The following is a 27508-nucleotide window of genomic DNA, read 5'->3' as shown; positions in this document are numbered from 1 at the left end:
CACATATACAGAGGTTCAAATTCCTGCACTGCATTAATAGTTTTAATTAAGGGGTAAAAAAATCATATGAGCCCTTTGCTTCCACCATAAGCATGGGGGCAAATATAAGAAGCAAGCTACAAAATCATAGTTCTTAAAAAAAAAAGTCAGAGAGATGAAGACCTGAACATACAATGATGAACACTTCCTAGGAAAGAAGGGATCTATGGCTGCTTGCACCCTCGGTGGAGTGTTGGGAGGAGGGAGAATCTGCCACAGAGAATAGTTGGAAGAAAAATGTTAAACTTTTATCAAACTTTTAATGGCCATATGTGTGCTGACATGACAGATTAGAATCCTTAGGAACCTCAGCTGTGGAGCAAACTTGCCAAGAGCCACCAATTATTCCCCACGTTCTTTCACTGAATCCACAAGGGTCGCACACAGTCTGATGGAGGAAAAGAGAACTGACAGAGCTTCCTTCTGAGACATGAGTTGCCTTCATCAAGAGGAAAGGCAACAGCCACCCGAACGTTAGGGAAACAGTGGAAGGACTCAAGGAAATTCTTCCAAGGGACACCAACTCTTTGCCAAGGATGCCTTGAAGGATGGCTTCAAGGTCTGGGCACGTACATAAAAAGAGATCACTAGGTACAGAAAGTGAGTGTCAAGAAGAGCAAAAGAACTTTCCAGCATTCCAAAAAGACAACATCTGGGCTAAAAAGCAGAAAGAAATTTCCTGTTTCAGAAACCTCGTGGTGTGAAGTAGAGCATAAAGAGATAGCCAGTCTTGCCAGTGCTCAAATCCCATGTCCTGCTAAAGGAAAAGTACTGATCCTACTTTCAGAGTATTTAAAGCCATCAGTGAACTGAATCTAACTAAAACCACCACAAACTCTGCAAGTTTTACCCCCAAAATATATTAAAAAAGCAATATCAAGACAAAGTAGAATTACCCTGGAAATGCAACGTTGGTTTAATATTCAAACCCCAATCAATACAATTTATCACATTAACAGAACGAAGGAATGGCATACAATCATTTCAATAGCAGCAGAATAACCAAGTGACAAAATTCAACATCTTTCCTGATTAAAAAAAACAGAAAACCAAAAACAAAAATGTTTCTGTCAAAACTAGGAATGGAAAGAAACTTTTATCTGATAAAGGGCGTGTACAAACTTTTCACAGCCTCCATTATATATTACCATTACATAATGGTAAAACTTTGAATGTTTATCCAGGAACAAGGCGAGGATACCTGCTCTCACTAGTTCTATTCTACATTGCACTAAAATCTCTAGCCCAAGCTCTATAAGAAAGAAGAGAAATGAAAGGCATAAAGATTGAAAAGGAGAAAGTAAAACCTTCATCATTTACAGGTGGCATGATTTTGTATGTCACCAACATAAAATTTGTAGAACTAGTAAGTGGATTTATCATGGCCACATACTAACAATAAAATATTTTTCAATGAAATTTAAAATACTATTTGTAATAATTGCTAAACACATCAAAGAGCAAGTGACAAATCTAAAGAAAGATATGTAGTATACCTGCATGGAAAACTACAAAGCATTGATTAAAGAAATTAAATATCTAAATAAGCTGAAAAATCTACATATTCATAGATAGGTAAGCTCAATATTAGATGGTATTATTTTTATTTATTTTCCCCAAAATGATCTATAGTCTCAACACAATTACAATCAAAATCCCAGCAGTCTTTTTTGTTTGTAATTTTTTTTTTAAAGCTGGCAAGCTGATTCTAAACACATTTGGAAATGCAAAGGATCTAGAATAGCCAAAACAATATTAAAAAATAAAAATAATGTTAAATTTCCATTACTGGATTTGAAGACTTGTCAGAAAGCTGCAGTAATCAGTGTGGTATTGGCATAATGACATATAAATGGATTGATATAACAGAACTGTTATACTATAATTTTATCATTATTTTAGAGTATACTCTTTCTACTTATAAGAAAAAAAGTTTACTGTAACAGTATGCCATGTTATGCCAAACACAGGGAATACTAATCTTTGGCAATAGCAATCCCTGACTTCAGGATAAGGATGTAAATCAACTGGAAGGAAACTTTCAGAGATGATGGAAATGTTCCATATCTTGTTTGGAGTGTTTTTCCATCAGTACTTACAATTCTCATAAACTGAATGTTTACGACCTGTGCATTCTATTGCATATAAATTGTACTTCTATTAAACATAAATCGTAATTGGGTTAAATGGATTTTTTTAGTTTAAATAAATTGAATTAAAAAATTTAATTAAAAAAAGAAGACTATGGACCACTAATAAATCAAAGTCTTTGCTTTAAAAAAATAATAAATGAATAAATAAAATTCCTAGCACTACCATTTATGTATTGATGCTGGGCAATTTACTTAATCTCTATAAATCTCAATTACCTTCTCCATAAATTGAGGACAATAATATCTACTTTTCAAATTGGAAGCTCTTTTTCTTATATACAGGTTATTGTGTCACAAAAGTACTTCAAAATCCCATGCCAAGCATTCAAATGTTATTTAATTAAGTAATTAAAAGAATAAATAATTGAATGTTTAAAAATTTTAAAAATCAGGAAACATCCTAATGAAGATGTTTTAAAGTTTGTGAATACATTTACAGAAAACGATTATCAGCATATAAAATGAAAAGTTTTCTAGTATATATTTAACATATCAACTTTTTAATTAGTTATCTTTCTTGAAAATCCCACACTAACTTTAGGATGGAGAAAGCAAATTTCAATTTTTTTCCAAGCTTGATAGTGAATGACTATCAGACAGACCACTGGACTGAATTCTTGAGCCCCTAGACACAGCTTTGTCACATTTGTGAGTCTTTGAAGAACAGATATACACGTATCGGTAAACTTGGGTTTGCTCAGCCTCTGTAGGTTTTTATATGCTGAGAATACAACTTTATTTTGATTTTCCAAGCTGTTAGCTTCTAAGTATGATAGAGTTATTCAATTAAATAGTGATGAGGAAGTGACTGCGTATGAAAAGGAAACATTATCACTCTGATGATAAATCTCAAACATCAAAATTAATGCATCATGGTAGTTTTTATTCCTTTTTTTTGCTGAAGATTTGCCCTGAGCTAACATCTGTGCCAATCTTCCTCTATTTTGTATGTGGGTCACCGCCACAACATGGCCACTGATAGACAAGTGGTGTAGGTCCCCACCTGGGAACCAAACCTGGGCTGCCGAAGTGGAGCGTGCTGAAGTTCACCACTCTAGGCCATGTGGCCAACCCTAATTCCTTTTTATTTGATCCACCAACTAACTAAAATAATGTAAAAAAATAATACAGAGAAATCATGTACAATTCACAAACCTGAAATAAACCCTTTTTGGGGGGCATGTTTCTGTCTTTTTAGGGGAAGGAACCATTTTGCATTGTACTAAGGTGTTAGCTTTCAAAAATGAGAGTAACATTTAATTTTTTTGAGATTCTAAAAAATATATCCTAGCATTTTTAAATGCCAGGAATCAAAACGCATTTTTAATAACACTTACAAAATAATTTTAGATTTACAGGAAAGTTGCAAAGATAATGCAGAGTTCCTTTATACCTCACACTCAGTTTCTCTTAATGTTAACATATTGCATTACCATGATACATTGTCAAAATTAAGCAAACAACATTTGTATGCTCTTATTAACCAAACTCCAGACTTCGTTTGTATTTAACCAGTTTTTATATTAATTTTACTTTTATCCCCCTGAATCCAAATCAGGGTAACACATTGTCACAGCTCATCATGCCTCCTGTAACATTTTGTCGCTCGTTCCTTGATTGTCATGACTTTGACAATTTTGAAAAATAATAGTCAGATATTTTTTAGACTTTTCCTCAATTTGAGTTTGATCTGTTTTTTTTTTTCCAAGGTAGATAGGGGTTGTTGGTTTTGGGGAAGAACACCACAGACACGAAGTGTTACTCCTTCTCATCATTATCAGAGAGTACATCATGATATCAAACAAATATCACTGGTGATGTTCACCTTCATCATTTAGTTAATATAACGTATACTTATTTGATACTTTGGGTTATAATCCAGTACTGCATCATTTGTTTTGTTGCTCATATTTTCCAGATTTGGCCATTGAGAACTGTTTCAGTTTCGTTTCTGTCTGGCATTTTCCCATCCTTTTGTTTTTGAGTGTTTTCTTTCTTTTTGGCACTATGATGTATTCTAGGTTCTTTGTGTATTTCCTGCCCCAGCCCCAGAATCAGCCATTTCTTCAAGTAGGCTTGGTTTCTTTCACTGGAGAAGAGCACTTAGAAACCAAGGTGCTAGATATGCTTGTGGCCTCTGGGGTGTCCATGCCTCTAGGCCCTTTTGGAGCTGGAATATATAGGTATGCACACTAACTAAAGTTTACCCATGTATCTGTAACCATTTATTTGTCTATTTATCTCTCTCTCTGCTTATCTACTTACTTACCTATCTGTCTATGCTAAACATGAGTTCATTCTGTCTCTAGCTCTAATCCAGTACCAGAGGAGTTCATTCCAACTTTCCCCCCTTGCTTATTTAGAACTTCCCTCTCCAACAGAGAGAAACTGGGTTCCACCATCCACCATCCCTCATTAACTTGTATCTTAAACCCTAGTACATGTGTAACATAGCATACAGAATTGTTGACTCATACCCCCAGGAAAAACAAATTTGTCAACTAGAATACCATGTTTATGTACATTTCCTTTTTTGTTAAGTTTTTGTGTGAAAATTTACGTTCACACAAAATCCTGTATGCAGATTTTTATGGCAGTTTTATTCATAATCCCCCATATCCGGAAGCAACCAAAATGTTCTTCAACAAGGGAATGACTAAACAAACTGTGCTGTATCCTTACAATAGAATACTTTTGAGCAATAGAAAGGAATGGACTATTGATTTGCACAACTACATGGGTGAATCTGAAATGCTTTTTACTAAGTGAAAGAAACCAAACCTAAAGGACAATATGTTGTTGTGATTCCACTCACATGACATTCTAGGAGAGGTAAACAGAAAAAAGATTGATAGTTGCTAGATGTTTCGAGTTTGGCAGTAGAGGGCTGTGGATAACAATGAAGATGGACAGGGCACTTTTTCAGATGAAGGAACTGTTCTGAATGGTATTGGGGTGGTGAATATATGACTTTGTGTGTTTGATTAATTCCATAGAACCATATATCACAAAAATTGAACTTTAATTTATGCAAATTTAATAAAAATAATCAACTAGGATGGCAGGGCTCCTAGGATTGAATGAAGACTTTGACCTTTCACAGAAAAAATAACTGTGTTACAAATTGTGTTAGTCCACTTGGGTTGCCATTACAAAATACCCCAGACTACATGGCTTAAACAACAGAAATTTATTTCTCACAGTTCTGGAGGCTGGGAAGTCGAAGATCAAGGTGCCAGCTGATTTGGTTTCTGCTAAAACTCTGCCTAGCTTGCGGATGGCCCCTTCTCATTGTGTCCTCACATAGACTTTTCCTTGGTGGATATATACTGAGAACTCGCTCTCTCTTCCTCTTCTTATAAATCCACTAATCCTGTTAGATTAGGGCCCCACCCTTATGATCTCATTTAACCTTACCTCCTAATGCCTTATTTCCAAATATATTCATGTGGGGGGAGGGGTTAAGACTTCAACATATGAATTTGAGGGGGCACACAGTTCAGTCCAAAGCACAAATGTATCAAATAACCTCACTTGAAGGGGTTGGGGAGAAAGGACCTGACCTAAGTCACTTTGGAAAATGTTGTTTTTGATGTTATGAGTGGAAATTATATGTGTAAAATCAAAATGAATCATATAATTGATGCATACATTTGACATGTTGTGTTGCTTCATTTTCTCACTCCCATCTTTAAGAGTTGTTATTAATTTGATGGTACATCTTAAAATTTATGGCATTTAGTGTCTACAGAGATTAATTTTATATCTTTAAAGCTTTTAGCACATCCTCAAACACAGAATTGGCACTTACTTACACTTATTAAACTTTTACTTAGTTAAAATAACAGTGAATATACATTCTTTTACTCTGCTCTTTGACAATATTAAAATATTTCTGTGTTGTATCATAGTAGTAATTTTTAAATTACCTTGTAGCTATCTATAGAGTAGATACATCATTATTTATTTACCTATTCCTCTATTTTCAGACATTCAAATTACATCTGGCTTTGTGATTTGTTGCAATGTTCTTGTGGATGCATAAAGCTGTTTCTGATAATTTAAGCTTAAAATAAAACTGAGGCATTAGAAACATGCAACGAAGACAAAACTGATTATGGAATGCATCTTAAAAGTTATCTGAGTTTGAAAATAATGCCAGATGTGGGAAATTAGACTTGCAGCTACCCTAAGAAATAATCCCCAGGGTCTTTTCAACTGAAATTCTTAACTTTTTGTTTTCCTCACGAGTGTTGCTATAGTTGAATCAATCTCTATCTCAATTCATTAGCCAGTTAACATGAGTTATTATTCTTTTTTAAAACTTTTTTAAACAGCTTAATTGATGTATAATTCACTAGCATACAATTCCCCCATTTAAAGTGTGCATATATGTGCAACCATCACCACAATAAGATTTATTTAATTATATGAACATATAGATATATTAGATCTATATCTTATAGATGTGTAAGATATAGATATATAATCTTAGAGATATATAAGATATATAATTTGCAAATATTTTCTCCCATTCTGTTGGTTATCTTTTCACTTTCTGAGGATGTCCCTTGAATCACATTAGCTTTTAATTTTAATGAAGTCCAGTTGTCTATTTTTAGTTTTGTTCCTCATGATTTTGGTGTCATATCTAAGAATCCTTTGCCCAACTCAAGGTCATGAAGATTTTCCCCTATGTTTTCTCCTAAGAGCTTTGTAGGTTTATAGGTTTTATGAGTTTATTTGTTAGATTTCATTGAGTAAAATAACTTAAAATAGTTATAACTGATGGGCTTGGAGCAAACAACCGTGATAAAATTGGACCTCAGTGTCCTTAGATTTAGTGCTTTTTAATGAAGTTAGCATTGTGATTCTCAATAATCAAACCAGGACTTAGGGTCCCTTTAAAACTTATTTCTTAGAAATATGGTGGTTAACACTTTAATGGGTAGGTGTAAGACACACTATCTCTAGAACATACATGTGTGATATTTCCCCCCCTATAGATTTGCAAACCTTTAAACACAAAATTATGTGTGATGTGTGTAGATTCAGAAAGTATAAATTTTTATTTAATTTTATAATTTCCAGTCTTCATTGTTTCTTTAAATGTATCATTGTGTGAAAATCATATCATCCTGTGAGTTTCTGGCAATGGAATTATTCTTCAAGAAGATAAAACCAGCTGATTTATGCCTGATTAAAACATCCATGCATATGATATGATAAGAATGATTTATAAATAACTTTATGACTTTAAAATAATCCTGTTGTTCAGATTTATCTTCCACTTTCCTTCCAAATAATTATTTAAAAAATAAAACATCTCCTGGTTTAATCCAGGAAGTTGGGTAGCATACAGAGGATTCCTGGTAGCTGCTGCTATTTTAATCAATTAATTGAGAACACTAGGTAACGCTTAACCACAGAAAGGGCTCACACAAGTATTATTCCGATGATATACTAGCCTTGCATGGGCCAAAAATACATTGCTTGGAATTATTTTAAAAAGAAGACAACTGTCAGGAAACAATTCTGGAAATCTGTACCATTCACTTTTATTTAAAATGATGTTGCAACTTATGCTCACTTTGATAAGGGAAGTATTATATTTTCCATGCACAGAAAAACAGTATATTCTCATGATTATGTTTCACCCACTATATGGAGTAATACAGAGTCCAAGAATTGGGATCAGACATCATTACAAACCAATTGGATTATGTCAGATCAGTTGCTATAATTATTTCTATGTATGCCATTAATTTTCAAATAGGCAGGTTTTTTTTTCCTTGAGGAAGAACTTAAGAATTTAAATGATGTTTGTTGAATACTGATATATTGTATATTTTAAAAAGCCAACAACCCATCTTCTTATGTGATCTTCCCACATTTTCTATTCACACTCAGTGTGTTGCTCACACCTTATGAGTCAGTTGAAGCACCACATTCCTTTGGGGGTTTGTAAGGTAGCATTAATAAAACTGAGTTTCTAGACCTCAATTTTATAATTTGTTTTTAAGTCTCTGGTTTAAAAGAGAAAGAGAAAAGGAAATGGAGAGAGAGAGACAGAAACAGAGAGAGACAAAAAGAGAAAGAAAGAGAGAGAGGAAATCTGTAGAGTCAGTAAACCAGCATTGAAAATGAGCAAAAGGATAGGAGCACTCATGGCTGTCCAGTGGATGTCACCTCTGGGAGCGGCGCATGCTGTGATGAAGGCTGTGGGGCAGAGGCTAGGAAGATTTATATTAGACACAATTTCTTCTTGGAAGCCTTCCTTGGCAGCCCTTCACAACCAGTAACCCCCAAAGGCTAAGTAAGAGGATCCTTCTATTTTTGTCCTCAATGTTGGTACAGTTCTCCTTTGACTTGACTTGATGTGCACCAGGCTGTGAGAGAGAGGCAGAGTGTTGAACTTGTTGACCACTGTACTTCCAGGTTTTAGCACAAAGACTGCTTCAGACTTTACAAACGTGTGTTGAGTGATGACTAGAGTAAATACTTCATGTGAGATGGGTGCAGAGGTCAGTGCAGTAGAATGCGGAATATTAACAAGGACCTTTCTTGAATGGAAGATATCCAAGTACTGGAGGTTAATTATATGTGTAAGAAATTGTGAAGGCACTTCTATTTGAATCTAATTTTTATGCCTACAAAGTAGCACAACAAATAAAAGACATGCCATTCAAATCAATGAATATTAAAACGTCTCCTCCCCAACCCCACCCCTCTCTAGTTTCTTGAATGTTAGTATCCTGATGGTCCACTTTCAGGCTCCCATCTTTCCCACATACTGATTTAGGCAGAAAGCTCACCATCCAGAGGCACTTACAATTCAATCACATAACGTTAGATCTGGCCCCTGTGTATTACTCACATGGAATCATATTAATAAATACGTTCTTAAAATATTGGTAATGGGATAAGGAGAAAAAAAGTCCCTTTTAATAAAGTAAGCATTATTACATAATACATTATTTTCAAATGATTGTCATTAAGTATTAATTGATTATATACATGTAATAATCTATATACATGTACATACATGATTAATTGGTATATACATGTAAAACATTGTTATTAATGTAATTTGAAGAAAACTATCATACATTGCAGATCAATATTATTAAATTCTAGATAATGTGTGGCACTATTACTAAATATGAAGAGATATGTAATTTACAACCCTTTCTCAACACATCCCCCCAAATGCTGTCTGCTAAAGAATGGTAGTGTTTACTTTACTCATCCACATACACAATATCCCCAATTCTCATCTACACTAAATTAACTATGAAACGAGGTAACCCGTGATAACTTGAACTGGTTTTAAAAATTTGCTCTAGGAAAGTTATTGTCCCTGAATTGATAAATTTGACTCATTCTGTTCATAAACCTTCATTGCTGTACAGTATCTGAGTAAACTGAACTCTGCCTTGCATTTTGAACCCTCTAAACTCTCACTGTGAATGTTCTACTTGACTTAATTTCTTTTCCTAAAATAAGACCACTAAGGGGCTGACCCCATGGCGTAGTGCTTAAGTTTGGAGCATTCTGTTTCAGCGGCCTGGGTTTGCGGGCTTGGATCCCAGGCGTGGACATACACTACTCATCAGCCATGCTGTGGTGGCGACCCACATATAAAGTAGAGGAAGATTGGCATAGATGTTAGCTCAGGGCTAATCTTCCTCAGCAAAAAGTAAAATAAAATAATACCACTAAGTCTTTCTATTATATTCCAACTTGCAAGTGCAAAACATAGCGAAGTTAAATAAAGTTCCCTATAAAAATGCTACAACTTTTAAGATTAACTGATGGATATGATTGAACATGTTTGAATATGTGCATTGGATGGGTAGACAATGGTAAAGGTTTTTAAATAATTCTTTTTGAGAGAGGCATTTCCTTTTGCAAGCTTTGGTTTTTTTGCCCGTTTATAGAGAATAATCATTCAACAATATCTGCTAGAAGAAAAATATTCTTGTAAGGGTTACTTCTCAAATTCATTAGATTCATTTTCATGGTTAAAATAGTTTCCTATTTAAATGGTCATCCTCTTATTTAAGAAAAGTTTTCCAAATGTAACGTCTATGTCATAGGTTCTGTGTTAAATCATGCATTGCAAACTATTCTTATACTATGCATAGAGGGACTGCAAATGATTCCCTGAGAGCTGGCTAGCATCCTTGTCTGAGTGCATTCTTCTCTTGCAACATATAAATTAGATATAAAATATAGATTTAGACACTGCTTATGCTGACAATCATAATTAGTGTTAAAAAAGTCTTGAACATCCAAAGAGGCAGAAAGCAAGTGTTCTTTAAAGACCAAATAGCTTACAGGTTCACAATCATAAATACACACACACACACACACTTATATATATCATAAGTATATTCTTAAGTATTCTAAATTCTAAGAATAATAAATATTTTTATAGTCAAGAATTTATTAAGCTTCTACTGTACGCCAGGTAGTAAGTGCAGCCAACATTATTTAGTGAAAAGAGTATTGTCAGAAGACAGATGATCTTGGTTTAATTGCTTGTTTTACTTGTTCACTAAATTTTAGTTCTTGGAGAAGTTCTTCTGGCCAGGATTTGCACTTCAGTTTTCCTCCTATGTGAAATGGGGATAATAAGCCCTACCTCAAGAGGTTTTCCATAAAGATTAAATGAAAAGATATCTGTAAAATGCTTGGCAGAATAAGTGGAACATTATAAGAACTCAAGAAATGTAAGCTTACTCCACTCATGAGTTATGGGGAAATCAATAGTATATATAAGACATGGCTTCTGGCTCAAAGAAATATACTATCTTCTGATACAAAAGTCAAGGGAGAATCATGGGAGAAACTGAGAAGCCATCCAAAGGGAAAAAAGAAATTCTTATTTCACTGTCAACTGAGTAGTAAATGTTCTCTCTGTATTACAAATTAACGGGAAGGAGAAACAGCTCTAGAATAGTTTGAGGTGGCCCACTGGAGAAGGGGTTTAGTAAATGGATAGGATTTGGGTAGGTAAAAATAAGTCATACATAGGAAAATTGGGCCTCCATTTTTGTTTATAGTCATAATCTTTCAATCACTTTTACCTATTGAAAAGTAAAAGTCAAAAAACGTTTCTTCAAAATGAGTCTGAAGGAGTTTGGTTCTCTTGAATATTAATGTTTGAGAAGTCTTTGCCAAATATTATACTCATGGCCGTGTCCACTAAGGAAGAAAGAGACCAGGTAGAGAACGGCCAGTGGAGGCTGCATGGTGATAACACAACTCTGCTGATATCTCTGATTAGCCCTGGTAACTGGTTCTCCCCCTGCCACACTTATTCAAAGACTTGAGACAAGGATCTCCCCCTCTTTAAGCTCAGTGATTTTGTCTGCAGAATGAGATGGTTGCAATTCAAAATCTCTAGATCGCTTCCAGTTCTAGTGTTGACATCAATCCCTTCCAGTTCTCGTACACTTTTAATATAAGCCCAACTCTTCTACTGCCAGAAACTCGGGTAGCCAGTGAGCTGTGAAAAGGAAATCTATTAGAAACTGGAACATGAGAGAGAGAATGAGATAATTAGATGAACAAGCACAATGGGGAAGAGTTAATAAGAAACACCATGAGTCAGAAAACTGGAAGTTAAAACCATGGAATTGTTTTCAAAAGAAGAAAAAATAAATTTAAAAAATATTTTTATGATGGCTTTTAGGACAGTGAACAAAGCTTGGGTCCTTTCTGCTTGGTGAACACTGAACACTGAACAGGAAACCACCAAACAAGAAGCATCTATTTCTAAGTTCACCATTAAAACACACACTCATTACTACTTTCCAGGATCCTTGTTTCTCCTACGACACTTTTTCCCAGTTAATAGCTTAGTTTGGCTAAGTTTAGTATGTTTGGCCTCTGGAGAATGAGTTAGAGGTTGCTGTCACTGTGAGAGGAGGGAGAATTCTCTCATCTCTTCACCATTTCCCTCACTCCTAGGAGCAGCCTTAAAGAGTATTCCCCAAACCACTCAAAATACTAATAACACTCTGGCGAAGTTTACTCAATAACCACAGGTAATTATCCCCCAGGGAAAAGGATGAACGTTTTAAGGGCTATTGAAATGCTATGTCTTAATTCTCCCCTTTCAACTATCCTATAAAACTTACAAATTGTAATTGTCTTGCCCACACAGTACATATGACTAAGTGTAGAGACAATGGTAAAATTCACTTAATGGTGAACATTCTCGTTAAGGTTCAGTGGCAGCATGGTGGTTCTGCATTTGTCATTAGACAAACTTGTAGCTCAGGTCATTATGTTTTTTTTTTTTTTTTTGGTGAGTGAGGAAGATTGGCCCTGAGCTAACATCTGTTGCTAATCCTCCCCTTTTTGCTGAAGAAGATTGGCCCTGGGTTATCATATTGGTGACCATTTTCCTCCCCCTTTTTTTTTTTTATATGTAGAACGCCTCCCACAGCATGGCTTGATAAGCAGTGCGTATGTCCACACCCAGGATCCGAACCTGAGAACTCCAGGCCGACGAAGTGGAGCGTGACAACTTAACCACTACACCACCAGGCCGTCCCCTATGGTTTCCTTTTTATTTCAACATTCATAGATATTGGTGTTTCATATCAAGACCAAGATTTAACCCCCATGTCTGTTTTCCCTCACTATAGAAATAATCTCATTAGCCTTTCATTTTTGTTATAAACCCCACAACTTTTATGGAGTCATTTGGAGAAAAGAATTAATTCCTGTTATGATTCCATTAATTGGAGTGTGTCTATTTTATATTTTGTTTTTAGGTCACAGACACTAAAATTCGAAATTTATCATGCTTATCTTCAATTTAGGTGCCATAAGGATTCATGCTGGATTCGTGCTCCACCTGCTTTCTGAGGGTAGGTTTAGACTCAACAAGACAGCAGCTTAAAGAACAAAGTAGTTAAATTATGTCTTTCGTTCATAATTGCCCCAAGTTAAATAGGCCAGGTCAATGGGTTAGTTGTACTCTTCACAATCATTTGAGGGCCCAAGCTCCTTTGAGTTATTGATCTGCCACACACAGGTCAATAGCATCATCTACACGACTGAAGCTGAGTCATCACCATGTTTGGTTTCCAGCAGATGGCAATTGGAAAGAAATCATGGAAAAGGATGCCCGTTGTCCTGATGTACAAGCCTAGAACTGGCACACATTATTGCCAACCAAATCCTATTGGAGATGTCCTTGGGACATCCCATGATCAGTGAGGGGGGCACCTGAGCTAAACTATTGGGTGATGAGAGGATGTATAGAGAGAGACAACACAAAGGACGTGGCTTGGCAACTGCAAATACCAACAGTCAGACATATGAGTCAGGTCAATTTGGATCACCCAGCCCTAGCTGAATCTCCAGATAACTGCTGCCACATCACTAACCTCAGGTGAGACCATCAGAACCACCAGCCAGCAGAGGTCAGCCTAAATTTCAGAAAGGCCCTGGGGAAAAAATGTCCATATGTCTGGCTAAAATTCTTTATCTAGGGAAGACGCATTTTTATAGCCAATTCTTATTCTCTACCATGTCTTCCATAGCAGAGTAAGTTGGAAGTAAAGATGGTTCTGGCAGTAAGCTGAAAGGAAAGGAATAGGGGAATATTTTCTGATTTACCGTTTTGATGGGCTGTCTCTTCTGAGTCCTAGTTTCCAGACAATGTTCTATTTCATTTGATCTACTGGTCAGGATTTGGCATGGAGCCCATGAATTCAAAAGTTTAGGGAAAGATTTGATGTAATTTGGCTGATATGAACACAAAGGGAATTTAGATACAAAAGAGAAGGGAGAGGCACAGAAGAAATGTAGGCTTCAGTGTACATTCTGGATGATCATTGGTAAAAATTCTTTGCCATAAGACTGTTTTTCAGGGATAGGAACAGCAGTTTGTTTGGGCAGATCTGGCAAAGGTAGGCAAGGTGCACAGGCAAGAGTGGGGATGATTTGGTCTTCACTCAGAAGCTCAGAACCTGGATTACTTGTGGGCAGAGTGCGGAGATGACATATGGAAAGCAAGAAGGGATTTAGATCATATGGTGGGTGTTGGAATTGTCCCTAAGGGAATATTGTAGCGTATTATTGGTCCATGTTGGTACCAGGGCACAACTTCAGGGGAATTCTCACCTGATTGTGGTGCACGTGTGTGCAAGCACCCACATGTGAACATTTGTGTGAGTGGCTTGTGGATCTGTTAAAGTACATCCTTTCTGATGGAGATAGAAAGAAAAGGACAAAAGGAATTTCCAATTTTATTAAATATCTCCTCTGACCTTGGCTCCATGCTCAATTATTTTTATATGAATATCATTTAATACCTACAAATAGAAAAGTAGTATATACTTCTTTATTTCTTAGACGAAAAAATTAAAGTGCATAGAGGTTGAGTTACGTGCCCAAGGTCACTTAGAAGTTGATAAATTATGGCCCTCTGGTGCCAAACCTGATGCATTTTCAGTTCCAGCCCATGGTCTCATGCTTGTACCATTCAGTCCAACAACTGATCCTCTAGGCAGGGACATCTAGAGGCACTGATATGAGAATGCTGTGGACGTCACCGATAAGGGCAATGAAACAGAGCACTGACAACAAAAGCAGAGAAGAACTATACTTAAAAACAAACAATAAGCCTCTCAATCTCATCAGAATTGTGAATCTTAGTTCTAACTGCAGCCTAAAATGTATTTTAAGAACAGTCAACATCTCAAGGTATTGTTATAATGATACTCTACAAATGACTACAATCATCTATTTATATATAATCTTGTTTTCATTCTCAATACTTCTGCAACATTTGGAATAATGGTATCATAAAGTGTGTGGTGGAGGAGGGGTGAGAAATCCTGGCTTATTCACTATTTCTGAGCTCAAATTTCAGGGATCTAATACCATACATACATTTTTTTAAAGAGTTGAGATAGCATCCTAACTATTTGAGGAGGGTTTTGTGGTATTGTAGAGGATGTTTTAGTAACTAGTGTCTTACAGATTGAGCTCTGTATTTGACGGTCCCAACACCTTTTCCCATGTTCCTAGTCCAGGGCCATGACTCATCACTGTGGCAAAGATTCCCTTAACTAGCTGACTCAATAGCCCCTTCATCAATGAGTCACATGATCTAAATCAGACGAAAATATGAGTTTTACCTTAAGTATTCGTAAAGCAGGAGTCTACTGAAATAGTTCATTTGCTGTAATGCTAAGGAGGCCAGAAAGCTGGGAAATAGGATTACCAAACCAACCCTTATAGGAGACATATGTGAGGTGAAGTCTGATGTGACTTTGGGGAAAGTTTAATGTATCTGAGCATCTGTTGTCTCCCAACTGGTGAAATAGGGACAACATCACGCATATATATTCCTCAAGACCAAATTAAATGAACGTGACCTTTGCTTAAATATTTCCTGTATTAGGGAAGAAGAGTAGAAAATGTGATCTCTTAAGTCATATTGCCTGACTTCAAATTATGAACCTTGTTTTTACTAGCTCTGTGACATTGGACAAAGCGTTTATCTCTCTGTACCTCATTTTACCATGCATAAAATGGCAATAATAATAGCCCTTAACATGGTGTTGCTATGACAAGTTAATAATTACAAAGCTCATAAAATCATACCTGTTTCATAGTAAGATCTATAACATATTTGTATAATATGTCTGTTATGGGGTTTTTTTTCCCCCTGTGTTAGTTTGATTAAAGGTTAAGGGTCACAATCCTCCTTGCACATTTAATCACCTGGAGTGTTTTCTAAAATACTGATGCCCTGACTTTACCCCTAGAGCACTGCTATCTAATAAAAATATTGTGAGTCAAATATGTAATTTTAAATTTTGTCATAATCACCTTAGAAAAAAAGTAAAAAGAAACAGGTCAAATTAATTTTTTTTTTTTGGGGGGTGAGGAAGATCAGCCCTGAGCTAACATATGTTGCCCATCCTCCTCTCTTTGCTGAAGAAGATTGGCCCTGGGCTAACATCCATGCCCATCTTCCTCTACTTTACATGCCACAGCATGGCTTGATAAGCAGTGCATTGGTCCGCACCTGGAATCTGAACCTGTGAACCCAAGGGCCACCGAAGTGGAGGCTGTGAACTTAACTACTATGCCACCAGGCTGGGCCCAGGTCAAATTAATTCTAATAATGCATTTTATTTAAGCCAATATACCCCAAATATCATTTCAAGATGCAATCCATGTAAAATTATTGATATATTTTATGTTCTTTTGTATTGTGTGGAGGAAGAGGGATAATCCTGCTCTGCCCTTTCCCTTAAGTTTCTTACGGCTGGCCAAATAATTAACAAGACAGGTTAGCAGGAGAAAATAATACCAAGTTTAATAATATGTATACATGGGAGAAACCAGGGACATTGTGTTTCTCAACACAATAGCAGAAATTCTCGTCTTAAATACCATCTTAAGCTAAAGACAAAGGAGGATGTTGGTGATGGGGGGAGTCAGTTACAGGAGATTACCACTAAAGCACAGTAAACAGAGTAAGGTTGTTATGCATATTTAAGGCTTCACCTTCCACACAGATAAGTCTCTAGAAATGAGGTCATACCCCCTCTTCCCAATACAGAGAGGGAGATACCTTTACAAATGGAGATTTCCCTTATAAATGTAAATGTTTGTGTGACAACTCCTTGCAGGGCCATCTAGTGAATGTGGCTAGAGAGACAGAATTTTTGATAAGATGGGCTTGTTGGTGCCTTTTCTATTGTAACATCTATTTTACATTATATTACAGCCATCAGATAGTAACTCCTCCCTGGAACAGATATTCTACGTCAAATTCTTTAGGCAGTTAGTGGGGGAGGTCAAATGTCCGTCAGAGAAAACAATCAAGGTAAAGAGATATATTTCAGGGTGGCCAAATCTTGATCTCCCACAATTGTTAAAGATGAATTATTCACTGGACAGTTGTTAAAGATGGAAAGACAGATGTTATTCAAGACCTTTACAATAGGGGAGAGAGACTGAATTCAACTCCAAATAGAAGGAAGACAACTGGGAATCTATAACGAATGAGAAGAATGAGGGTCAGTGGATGGAAAATTACTAAGAGGAGACATCAAGGGTTTTTGCTAAACTGGTCTAACAGGATTCTTGTCAGTGGTGAGGGATGAGGAAATTGATCTGATACCAAGGGTGTGGGGGATTCTAGCAAAACTAACTTAGCAGGATTTTTTTTTTGGAGGGGGAAATCGCAGGGGTCAGCACATCCAGAGTGCAATGAGTAAGCCTCGCCCTGGGAAAACCACCTTCGTGATCATGGTATCTCCCCTGCCAGGTAAATATTAGCAGGATTTTTACTAAAACTGGACTTGGCATGCCCAGGACAGGGCTCAAAGGCAACACCTATTTGAAAAGAGGGCTCAGAGGAGACTGTCTAAAGTCTGGTCAAGGAGAGTCTTTGTCAGTATGTTTGTTGGTTTCATAGGAAATTATGAAATTCAATGTGTATTTTACACTCACAGCACATCTCAGTTCAGACTGGCGACCTTTCAAGTGCTCAGTAGTGTCATGTGGCTGGTGGCTGTTGTATTGAACAATGCAGCCCGAGAGACTCCAATTCAATTTATCTAGGGCAGGTCCGAGGTATCCTACTTTTTTAACTTCTAGAATGATACAATTCTTTGGCCAGGTTTGTGAACAAGGATTTAAGGGCTGATTTGCTCCTTGGTGCGTTCTTCACTGTTACTTTTATGAACTTTTGAGTTTTTCTAAGCCCTTAAATGACTCCAAAGAAGATATCAAGGAGAATTTCTTAGCACATCATTGGCTGTCTGTCATGTTTAAAACCTTTCTGGATCACTTAATGGCATGTGAATTACATAGGAAAGACCTATTATGAGGGTAGGACACAGGTCATTTTAGGAAATCAGCATCTCCTGAGATTTTCCAGCTCTTGCGTGAATCTTGTTGATATTTAAAACCAAGCAAATGTTTCCAGAAAATAAAGTAAAACTGTGGCTTTGAGGAAAAAGAAAACAGAATAAATCCGCTGTTAGATATCCAAGACCAAACTCATAACAATATGTTAGATATTTAAAATGCCCTTTTGAATAAATCTTCAAAGAAATCTGATTTTCCACTCAAGGCATATGATGCACACTCCATGAATTGCTGTTTCAGTATTATTGCTTTTTAGTCTTTCAGAGCTTCCTCTAATCATTCCAGTGTAAATTTGACTATGTAATGATGACCTATGGAAAGCTGCCCTTTTTGCCTTTGAGCTGGAGTTGCCTTCTCAATCACCAGCACAAAGGCTGTTTTATACATGGGCTGCTCCTTAACTTTGAAAAAATCACAAGAAAATGTAACTGTATACAAAAGCCATTAGTATTCCACACGGAGGATTTGTGTTTTGTGTTTGAGACAGCTCACATTGGATTCAAGGTCTTAACACTCTTTTGAGGCCTCTTCCGCCCCCATGGTGACTCCTGAAAAGGCTCTTATTTCTTCAACATATGTAAATTGCAAAGGGTGAAGTCAGTGTGATTTAAAGCTAACATCTCCTTAAGAGCTCAGAGGAGACAAGGTTTTTATTAAATGAAATAGTAGAGGAAATTGAAGTTCCAACATTTCAATATAATGTGATCGTGAAGATGGAAAATAATATTTACTGAAATTAAAAGTTCAGGCTCAGAATGTACATCACTCTTAATCTACATCTGTTCCTTTCATTTAGTTTATCTGACATACTTTGTTCCTTTCAAGGGAATCCTGAAACAAGATCTGTCGGATAAAGAATTATTAGTGAAATGGCCTTGGGGGTCATTTTTTAAAATATGTTAATCAGACCTAGATGGAAGTAAATTTTAAAAGAGCACATAAAGAGAATTTTATATAACACATGTGCACCTTAGCTAAAGCTTTATATTGTCATTTGTCATAATATAATCATTTATATTGATATTTCTCATTTTATTATTTTAAATTTCCTCAAATAGAAGAATCGCTTTTCTTTTTAAAGATTTAAGCCACAAGATAGATAGATCAATGGATGGATGGATAGATAGATAAATAGATGAAAGATAGATAGATAGATAGATAGATAGATCCCAGCTGTGAATTACTCTCATTTGAAGAAGCCATTGTATTTAACATTCAGTGAGAAAATAACCAGGTTAACATGGGTTTTCTGTAGGCTTAATGAGATACTAGTGTTGGTGTATCATCTGTACTTAGCTACTGCTGTCCCAAATCTGCATTGCCCTGTTTTGTTAACTAGGAATCCTAAACTAGCGGCAGTGTGTTTGAGTTACTGTGTTCTGTGTTAGTGACAGAAGCCCTTTATTTCCAGTGGAAGGAAACAAAGCAAAAAAAAAAAACAGAAAGAAAAGAAGAAGATCTGCTTGTGTAGACTTGCTCTCCTGATCTAATGTATTACAAATAAATACAAATACTTCCATGATGTAGGAGGGGAAGGTGCAGAATTGAATCTTCAGTGATGTGTTTGGGAAACTGTTGAAGTTTTATAAGCATATCCTGCTGAACTCAGTGCTATAATTTTTAACCCACATCTAACATATGTGGAGATGCTAACCTGATTCCAGTACTATTGATTTACTTGTTCTTGCATTCTTTCAAGAAATATTTCATGTGTATCTACTGTGAGTCAGTGTCAGGGCTGAGGTGGAGAGACTGAACTAAAAGCCCACCTGATAAAGTTTTTGTCTCTCTGGAGTTTACAGCCCAGAGGAGGAAAAGGCATAAATAAATATGTAATTACAAAGTACTAAATAAAAGGAAAGCATCTGGGCCTATAAGTAAGTATGATAAAAGACCTGGCTTACCCTGGGGAAATCAAGGAAGTCTTTCTTAAGACAGTGACTTTTAAGAGAGAGCCCCGAAGGCTGGATAGGAGCTGTCAAATACCTATTTATCAAGAGGCATTTTTCAAGACCCAGAGTTCAAAGCTAAGACCTGAAAATCTACCAGAGGTACAGACATTTGCACAAATGATTACACTGCAATAAAAGGAAGACTAGAATCGAGGCATAAGACAATATGCAATGGAGATGATATTTTATTTTATTATAAAAAATTTAAAAAGCTAGCATGGGGCTGCCCCGCGGCCTAGTGGTTAAGTCTGGCGCGCTCCACTTTGGCAGCCCTGGTTTGGCTCCGAAGTGCAGACCTGCACCACTCATTGGTGGCCGTGCTGTGACAGCGACCCACATACAAAATAGAGGAAGACTGGCACAGATGTTGGCTCAAGGTGAATCTTCCTCAAGCAAAAAGAGGAAGATTGGCAACAGACATTAGCTCAGGGTGAATCTTCCTCAGAAAAAAAAAAAAAGCTAGCATTGCTTCCAACAGACAATGTTGAAAATTCTCCCTAAAAATATTCATATCTGTGTCCATCTTGAGACATCTAGTTGACATAGTGTCCCTTGCCCAGGTCCCCCCATAACTTAATATTATCTAATTCACTTTCTATCCACATTCACATAGAAGTCTCTTCCTTCTTTTCAAGGTCGTTGATAACTTGACCAACTTGGTAGCATCTGAAAGCTTGTGGAGGAAATTAAATGGTGCATAGAGGCATGAGTATTATTATTTTACTAACACACACATTAGATTTTCCTAAAAAAACCTTTGGTAAAATGCTACTGCCTATCAGGGCATTTTCCAAAGGACTATTTGAAAATATTACATAAACTGACACACTGAGCTTAAAATCCCTGAGCCATGTCTGCTAAATATTAGGTATTAAAATCCACGCGTAAAAGATAGGACCAAGAGACTCATTCTTCAGCCTAAATGCACAGTTCTAATGACAGTGTCCATGAGCTATGTCACTGCTATTGAGAAGGAAGGCCCAAAATTCTATGAAAAGTGAACACATGATTTATTACATTTTAAAATAACTTTCATTTGGAAAAAAATTGTTACCTTAAGTGTTTACAAAATTAACCTATGACTTCTGTTGGTGGATCATGAAATACATATGGGTACAGACAGCTGTATATTTTATTTTTAAAAAAATTCAAATAAAACATACTATTTTTTAAATAATGTATTCATTGATTTAGAATGGACTGTATTTTAGAGATCATCTGTTATAAAGTCCAACCTCCTCATTTTACACACAAACACTTAGCAGACAGGTTTATGGCATGCTCGAGATTATTCTGTTGGTTAGCAGCAGAGTTAGGAAGACAATTCTGGTTTCCTGACTGTCCGTCTGATGCTATTTCCAACGTGCAGCACTGATTTCCTTCTCTTTACTGCTTGGTCCATATTTCCATGGGAATAACAATTGGTAAGGAGGAAAGGTAAATTACTGAGCTATCCATGCACTTTCAGCACTGCCAAATCAAGTAGCATTGATTCTCCCTGAATAGAACACAGAATAAGCAATGACATTATAAAAAAAAAAAAGAGAGAGAGAGAGATTTAGTAACTTCTTTAAGAATCTACTAAAATACTCAAAAAGATTGACAGTATTCTCTCCTCTGTAGTCTATCTAACTTGACAGGAGACTCAGACAATTTAGACAAACATCATGGTTCTAGAAGACTGCAAATCTGTATGGCAGGGCATTTTCACAACAGGAGGTTCAGTGTTGCTCAGAATTTAACATGTAATTGGATGAATATGTTTAAACTGTCAAAGGCAGTCCTGTCTTCTTTATGAAAGAAGAAAGAGGGGAAAAGGAGCTATGCCAAGACAGAATTCAGGTGAAATGTGGACCCAAACAAAATCTCCCTCACTTGCCCAAATCTTGTATAACTCTGGGAAATAAGCTTTTGCTTTACTGACCATAGTGCGTTCTCTCTCTCTCTCTCCCTGCCAGTCCCTTGTCTCTCTTTCTCTCTCTGACTCAGATGCTGTTTATTTTTAGTTTTCACTTTTATAGCATAAAATCTTCACACTGACACCAACCTCACCCCTTCACCTTCACACATACACATATATATCTCCATGAACATGTGTAAGTTTACAACTTTATCTTTTCCATGTAATCTCTGCCTCTCCTTGCGTCTATAACTACTCCCAGAAGTTGACCCATTTCTTTTCTTCCAATTCTCGCTCTTATAACTCATCCAGAAGGCAGTCTAAACCAGTGGTGAAGAGTGTTGGCTATAGAGTTAGGCTGCCTGCTTCTGAATGCCAGCTGTACCTACAATGGTCTGTTCCTGAACAAGTGGTTTAAGTCATAAAAAGCTATGCTTACTCATTAGTGAAATGCACATTTTAAGGTTATAGAAATCAATGACCCAATAACTGGTAACTAAATGGTATTATATTAGTATAGGGGAGGAAGAATTTTCCTCTACAGTTCTGTGTTCTTTTGTCTGGTCTAATAATTAAATTGACATTACATAGATTAACGGGAGAAAAACAAATTTAATTCACATGTACAGGAACCCCAAAGAGATGAGGCTTCCAACAGGCAAGCAATTGAGGTTTATATGCCATCTTGAGCTATGGAGAAGGGAATAGGGGTGTGGGACTTCAAAGAGGAGGAAGACAATTCACAGGAAGATGGGAAAAGTAAACGTTTGGTAAACAAATGTTTGCCATGCCATGCAGAGACAATGGGACACAGAGAGGACTTTGATCAACTGGGCTTTGCTAAGTTTTCCCCAGTCTACCCCACCTAGCTCATCTTCTTTGTAGTTATCTCTGGTGATAGCTCTTTTCCTGGAACAGGCCCCCTACCTAGATTCTTTTAGGCAGCTAAAGGGGAGGGAAAAGCTCTTCCTGAGTCTTTTGGGCCTTAATTGTCTTCAGCTCAAAATAATCAGCATGCCAAAGTGACACATTTTGGGGAGGCTCATTCTGAACGTCTTCACCAGCACAATAAAATGACAATAAATATCAATTATTGTGTAATATTTAGAATCTTGGTGTAACCCCGTTTACCCAACTTGTCTCCATTTGCTCACTATGTATTATAGAACCCAAATCTAGCCAATCCTCTTCACGCAAATCTGAATGTTTAACCCTGGGCTTTACTGTCAAATTCCTTTTCTAAGCACACACTTCACGGCCCTCGGTTGGGACCTAAAAAATGAACCATAGTCTTTGTATCACAGGTCTATGTAAAACCTTTAAATAATGTTGCCTGGCCAAAAAAAAAAGAGAAAAAGAATGACTGTAGTACAGACTTCCTCAGATTATGATCATTTCCTCAAATTGCAGTGTCATTAAAGTGGACACTTATTGGACACCATCCTAAGTCAGAAGTAGTAACCTGAGGTCACTTCATAGGTAAAGGGAAGGGAGACATATGCAATTTCATATAAGGAGGTATTTTTTTTCTTACATTACAGGGCCACTCTTCTCTACAATTAATATGAGCAATCAGTAGTTGGAGTAATGCCTCTGAACTCAGAGTTGGCTGCAGGATGGACGGCACAAAACTGTAGAGTCCACTTATAAAACTCCTCAACCAAGTTAGCTATATATCGAAGTGCCATTTTGTTTTGTTTTCATTTATTTTGGGCTTTTTTTGCTAGAGATGGAAACTGTGGCTAATTCAAGAAAAAAGAAAAGGAAAGGAAGGGAAAGAAGAGACAAGCATGGAAAGGAAAATTTAAAAATATATATTTAATGTCAATTTATGGGAAAGTTCAAAAAGTCAAAGCAAAGCTGAAGAATCAGACTTCGGAAAGAATCAGCTTGAGGGTTTAGGATGAGGACACCTGGGCAGTCTATTATGGACCACCCGGGAGGAAGCGGCTCCAACACATGTGGTCCTTGCCTTCTCTGCTCAAGTTTCCCATTTCCGGGAAGAAGAATCAGATTATCCAGTCTCAGGGCATATGCACAAGTTTAAGCAGGAAGTTGTAGGCATTTTGATCGCCTTTCCCGAAAAGACCTTACGCAAATGGGAGAGAGAGGCAATTCTCCAAGACAGAACAAGGACTGCTGACACTAGAAGATAAATGTATCCTAGGCCAGCCAAATCAACAAATTATCACAATGATTTTCACAGGAGGGTCTGCACATGCGGGGAAGTTTCATCACTTTCAATAATTTCACTGCAGCCAGTGAAATATTACACTGGCAAAGCTACAAAATTATTGCTTGAGGATAGGGGCAGAATTAAGAGTCAAATCAACTCAAATCATACAATGACACTGTAGCAAATCTGTTCTTATCGCCACACTGTCTTCAGAATTCATATGCTAATTTAGGTTGTAGTATTAACATCCAGTGAACAAGAAATATATCCAAAATCTCTTGAATATTTATGATTATGAGCTGCAAAAAAGACTTCACCACTAGCTTATCGCTACAATTGTTCAGCAGTCTGCACCAGCTGACCAGCCCACCACACACACACACACACACACACACACACACACACGTGCGCGTGCGCGTGCGCGCGCACGCACACCCTCTTTATTTCAGATTTAGATAACATTTTCCTTCTTTGAAGATTTAAGCAATTTGCATAAAATGATTCAGTCATTGCACTGACTTAGTACTGAGACACTTATAATGGTGGGACTAAAATCAGAACATTAATCTTCAGTTTAACATGCTTAATCATGAGTCATAAAACTACCCCACATTTCATTTTTATGTTTTATCACGGTGTATGAAACTCAGTTACAGGTCATCTACCTTATTGAGTTTTGTCTTGGGATTTTATTTATAAAGCTTTATTTTCCTTTTCTTCTCCAGAATAGTTACTAGAGTCCACAATGTGTATAAAATTAGGGGGAAAATTGTGATATTTAAAATTTTTTGTCATAATGCCATAACACCACTGGGTAGAATAGTAGGAAAATACAAATAATTATTTAGAGACCCAGTCAGACTATGAGATAGAATAGTGATTTTTCTTGTTATACACACACACACACACACACACACACACACACACGCACACACAGAGTCTATGAAATTGGGGCAGATAGAACTCTTGCTTTGTATTTTCAGATGCTCAAAATAGTTCTTATATTCTACCCACGCAAATTTAAACTTTATGACTGAGACACTATTTCTCCTATAGTAATGTCGGCATAATTAAATCTTTCCAAACTACGTTAAGGTAATGGTTGAGCATTCAATGATCTCACTCAGAAAAAGAGACATCCACGCTGTAAAGTTCTAGACATGTATTATTAGTTTTAGTACTAATGGGCTTTTGGCATTTTGTAAATGAACTTCTCTAGCCAAAGGGGATAGAATTTGACTTGAGTGTATTGTTTAGGTTTCAAACACAAATGTTTAATTTAGGAATGATTTTTCCATAAATGCACTATACTATTTCTTTCTCCAATCCAACTCCTACTCAATCCTCCAAGTTTGGCTAAAATCTAACTTATTTTATGAGGTCTTGCCTAACTCCTTCGTCTTAAACTGATGACAGTTTTATGACAGCCTGGCTAAGAACTGAGGTATTCTGTGATTTCAGCAATTTTGAGCATATAGAAAGAGCATGGAGAAATTCAGGAGTTTTCTTGTTACAAGCACAAACACACACCTATAGAGTCTATGAAATTGGGGCAGATAGAACTCTCAGTTTGTATTTTCAGATGCTCAGACTAGTTCTTATAGTCTACCCATGCAAATTTAAACTTTATGACTGAAATATGGAAAAATGACCTTGTTTTAGACACTGGACCAACTTCTGTCAGTCAGCAAGGGAATGCCAGAATTTAAATCCTAGTGGAGTATTGTTCGGGGAAATGATGGTGCCAAGAGTACTCATGTAGCAAGTCCTAGCAATAACCAGATCATTGGGATTTGCCAGAACAGTGCCCATGGTTCCAGAAGACATGGCCTTATGGAAGGCAAGTGCATAGATTAGCATAAGAATGAACACTAAATTAAGACACCCCCAGGTTCAAATCTATTTACCCTTCTTGTATAGCTGTGGATGGCTTAACCTCTCTAAGCATTATTAATCTTATCTATAAAATGGGGATAATGTCTACTTAATATGACTTTTATAATTAAATGGAAATGCACGAGTGGATATCACACACACAAAAACGGTTATAATAATATTGACTCCATCTCTTCTCTGTGCTCTAGAGAGACTTGGAGCACCGGACGGTATCGAAGGGTGCACCTTCAGGCATGGAAGACAAAATGCAGGGCACAAATGAAGAACCAGAGCCCAGACTAAGTGGCCTGTTAGTACGGCTGCTATTAAATTCTTACTTTACTTAGCTTTGTTAATATTTAGGTCTCATCTACTCATGATTGTAAACTCAGACACTCTCTAAAACTATCTTTCCCAGTTCTCAGTCTCCTTTAAAAAAAGAAAAATGAGTTGCCGCTTATATAGCAAATGTGTCTTTGGGACCTACCTACAATTCGCCCAACATGCTAAGTGTTACTGAAAACTCAAAAGAAGAAATATACTCTGCTCTCAAGTGACTTTTATTCTCATTGTAAAGACAAGAACAACACACATCAACTAACAGAAAAAATAATAAAACAAAAATGAGAAACTTTTTCTTTAACCTAAGAGTCAATTATTTTTTAATGAATTTCTAGTACAAGCTAGGTGATATCAAAATAAGCAAATATGTATGCTGCAGATGGCATTGTAAGTAGGTAGATCCCTTGAAATAGTGACTGGAGATAAATAATGCTCAAGATTAATTGTTATTTAAATAAATTAGTATATACATAAACCCTTTTGGGAAGCATTGTGAAGGTTCATATCAAGAAACACTCAAACACAATTTATATATATAGGTCAATGATAGAAAAAAGACCTATACGAATATATATATGCATATATGCATACATATGTATATATGTACACACATATAAATTACATATTCTTATTTATTGTATAAAATTGGTTAAAGTTAAATGTCCATCAATGATTACATCATCATATATTCACTGTTCAGATCATTATTCAGATGTTAACATGGTAATCATATGTTTGAAGCAACTAGGACATACTATATGATAAAATCTGCATCTCTTATTTTTTCTTTGAACTTGATATTCTATTTCTGCTTCTATTTTAATTTTATCCTATTGTGTTTTTTATATAATAGCCAGAAATTCTTTAGGAAATAGTTAGACATAAATATACACTAAAAAATATATAGTGTCACTTTCTGTAGAAGCTGTTTATATCTAGCTTTTTATTTATGATCGTAAATATATGTTCTCTAGTTTCTCTTAGAGCATATAAATTATATTTTATATTAGTGATTTTCAGAAAATATTTTTTTCTCAGCTCTGAACAAAATGCTAAAGGAGTAGGCTACATCCAAGATGTGATATAACTAAATACCAGAGAGAAATTAAGCAACTTTCTTGGGTCCCCGGAGCTCAACCTTTTGTCTACAACC

At 36.4% G+C, this 27508-nt stretch overlaps 1 long non-coding RNA gene and 1 pseudogene across 1 annotated transcript; one reads left to right on the top strand and one right to left on the bottom strand.

Moving 5' to 3' along the window:
* Nucleotides 1-17371: 17371 nt before the first annotated feature.
* LOC131396404 (U1 spliceosomal RNA) lies at nucleotides 17372-17513 on the bottom strand (annotated as a pseudogene).
* On the top strand, nucleotides 17444-26635 carry LOC131396363 (uncharacterized). The gene is made up of 3 exons (XR_009216473.1): nucleotides 17444-17505; nucleotides 23504-23595; nucleotides 26223-26635. It is a non-coding gene; the product is annotated as an uncharacterized LOC131396363 (long non-coding RNA).
* The last annotated feature ends 873 nt before the right edge of the window (nucleotides 26636-27508 follow it).

The sequence above is a fragment of the Diceros bicornis genome, chromosome 32, assembly GCF_020826845.1.
Source record: "Diceros bicornis minor isolate mBicDic1 chromosome 32, mDicBic1.mat.cur, whole genome shotgun sequence".
Taxonomy (NCBI): domain Eukaryota; kingdom Metazoa; phylum Chordata; class Mammalia; order Perissodactyla; family Rhinocerotidae; genus Diceros; species Diceros bicornis.
This window is presented reverse-complemented; position numbering and strand designations above follow the sequence as displayed.